At 49.3% G+C, this 2,964-nt stretch overlaps 1 pseudogene; it reads right to left on the bottom strand.

Annotated features, from left to right (window-relative positions):
* Nucleotides 1–2,395: 2,395 nt before the first annotated feature.
* On the bottom strand, nt 2,396–2,958 carry LOC105155244 (annotated as a pseudogene).
* Between the last annotated feature and the right edge of the window lie 6 nt (nt 2,959–2,964).

Here is a 2,964-nt window from a genome sequence, read left to right as displayed (position 1 = left end):
CGTATATAATTGCACAAAAAGAGATTAATTGCGGGATATATATATATATATATATATAACATATAGAATGGTAGGAAGGTGATTACTAAAGGCTTTCTTCACTATAAAAATACTTAAGAAAAAAAAAATGTATAATTAATAGTAATTATCAATTATAGGACTTTGTAAAGAAGCAATTTATTTATAAAAATTATTGTAAAAAACAGCAGGGAGAGTGACTGTGGAGCATCCGCCAAAACTCGCTCCTTTCGTTTGAGCCGTTGCCAACGACCGGAACATTCACTTCGTGAAAGAGAAACTTTTTCTCAGTTACTGCCAAACTTGTGGGATTTGCTCATATTCAATACATTGCACGATGGTCTCCCCACAAATACAAATTTTAAACTCTTCAAGGCGTGGTTTGAGAAGGTCCAATTCGATACATGCCCATGCTTTGGAGAGCTTGGATGATTGAGCGTAGCGTCGTCAATCTGCAGAGGGGTTCCAATCGTGCTCGCCACCGTGAGTAGGATTTTCTTGCGGAACAGATGCGCTGGCAGCTCCGGAAAACTAACCCAAATCGGAACAGTTGACGACTCCTATGACGGCATGAAAGTGGGAGTCCACTTAAAGACACGTATTGGGTATCCCTGGATAAACCAAATACGGCGCAGCCACAGGCGAGAGTAATCTGCTTCACACGGTAACGAGGCATGTCTGTTGTTCAGCATACTAACCGTGAAATGGCTTTTGATGCCAGTTCCAGCGAGCAGTTTGTGCAGGATGCTATATGAAGGTGCTCCATGTGAAAATTTGTCGACCAGTGCAAATTTGAATGGAGCTGCAAGAACTTCGGTCTTAGGATCTGTGAACAGCAATGTAGGACCTTTGTCGCCAGTGAAAACTGTACCGATAGCGGGTGGTGGCGAATCCGCAAGGAAGTATTTGTGGGTTGTCGTTTTAGCGCTATTCGAGGCCCGTGATGGCGCAACAACTTCAGCGAAAGTTTTCTTCGGAAGGTTCGGCGTCGGGCTCGAGGAAACTGGCGGCTAAAAATGTTTGACTGAGTGAGTTGACCGGGTCAACTCAGTCAAAAGCGAGTTAAACTCGCCGGCCGCCGGTGGTGGAGTTTTTGGCAAGTCTCCGGTGGCCAATTCAGACTAGATAGTGGGTTGCGCCATGTCGAGGTGAGGCCAATGGTGGTGCTCTGCTAGCGAACCGACGACGGACGGCGGCAGAACGGCGTTGCGAAGGTTGGCGATGGCGGAAAGAGGAGAAACGTGAGATCTCTTCACTCCGGTGATGAAATTGGACGAAACGTGTCTCAATCGACTTGCAATGAGGAGGGGATTCAAACGCTGGTGGTCTACTACCGTGGGTCGCCGTGACGGTGGAGAATCGACAGCGGAGGCTAGCGGTGGTCGATGACTTAGCCCGTCGTCGTGCGTGTTTGAGCGGAATTGAAGTACTCATCAAGGCGATTCCAACGGTATATGGTATGCTCGGCAACTCACCGGAACGGCGCCGGATTTCTAGAGAGAAGGTGCGATGATTTTAGGGCGAAAACGGGTGGAAACCGGTGGCTTAGGAGGGCGCATACGGCTGCGTCTGGCGTCGGTTCAGTGAACAACTTGCATGGTTGTGACGGTCTTCTCGAGGCGCATCTGGTGGTGGTGCACGTGTGGAGTTACGAGCCGATCAAATTTTCCGGCGGCGCCACGATCGATGTGGTGGCGGGCTGTCAGAATCCGGTGGTGGTGAGGCAGATTGGATGGTGGTTGGTGGTAGATGAGTACGTGTGTGTAAATCTCACACAATTCTAGTGAGAAGGGAGAGAATTTGGCAGTGTTCACAATTAGTTTAAGGTTTAGGGTTTAGGATTTTTTTTTTATAAAAGCACCCGAGGGTGGGGGAGGCTTTTTGTGGTCCCGTCCCATTTTCATTAAAAAAGAACAACAGGTAGCATTAGAAAATAAAGTAACGAAACACAACAAGAGGAGTACTACTCCTTTACATTGTCACATGAAAACAAGTTTTTTTTGTTACTTCTGATGGAACTGCTCTCCTTCCTCTGTGTCAAGCGGGTTGCGATTTAGGTGGCGGCGTCCGGCGGCCGTTCAGTGCGAGGTTTGCATGGCTGTAAGGGTCTTCGCAAGACGCATCCGGTGGTGGTGCGCGTGTGAAGCTACGCACCTAACAAAATTTACGGCGACCGGCCGGTGGCGGCGCGGCTGTCTGTTGGTGCTGGTGGTGAGGCTGAAAGAGTGGTGGTTTTTGTGGTGGTGTGTGGTGGAAGGCTAATGTGTTTAAATCTCACACAATTGTAGTGAGATGTGGAGAGAAATGGTTTAGGGTTTAGGGTTTAGGGGTTTAGGGGGTTAGGCGTTTAGGGGTTTAGGGTGATGATAAATCTAGTCACGAACGCACACATCATAAGTTAAAAGAGCCGGTGATGATAACCTCCATTTCCAGTCTCTGTCTTCATGCCTCCACTTCATTCTGCACTGGCTGCAGATTCACCTTCCTTCGCCTTCCCCTAGGCCTTCCAGTCTTAGAGATGCTTGGGGGGCCAGCTGGAGGCTTCGGTTTTTTGGGGGCAGGTGGTGCATTGGGATCCTTCCTTGGACGGCCCCGAGGCCGAGGAGCGGCAGCTATGGCGCCAGCGGGAAGGGGTTCCTTCGGCTTTGGGGGGCGGCCACGGCCGCGTTTCTGTGGTGCATCTGGGCCGGGCTTAACATAGTTGTTCTTGATGAACAGAAGCTGCCCACTGTCCTTCATTCTATTCAAGTGATGTGACAACAGATCTGCGTGGCCGGCAGGCATTTCGCCGTATTTGGACTCCATGTATTTGGATATTGCTGACTTGTTCGCACCCTCAGTTTGTTTCAGAGCATCTAGTGCTTCCATAATCAGTTGTGGGTATGGAGGAATCGAAGGAGGTTTGTTGAGCTCTTCCGTCGCCATTGAAGCTAGCTGCCGAGCAGC

This window comes from Sesamum indicum, unplaced genomic scaffold, assembly GCF_000512975.1.
Source record: "Sesamum indicum cultivar Zhongzhi No. 13 unplaced genomic scaffold, S_indicum_v1.0 C00852, whole genome shotgun sequence".
NCBI classification, from domain to species: domain Eukaryota; kingdom Viridiplantae; phylum Streptophyta; class Magnoliopsida; order Lamiales; family Pedaliaceae; genus Sesamum; species Sesamum indicum.
The sequence above is the reverse complement of the archived record's forward strand: the minus strand, read 5'-3'. Positions and strand labels throughout refer to the sequence as shown.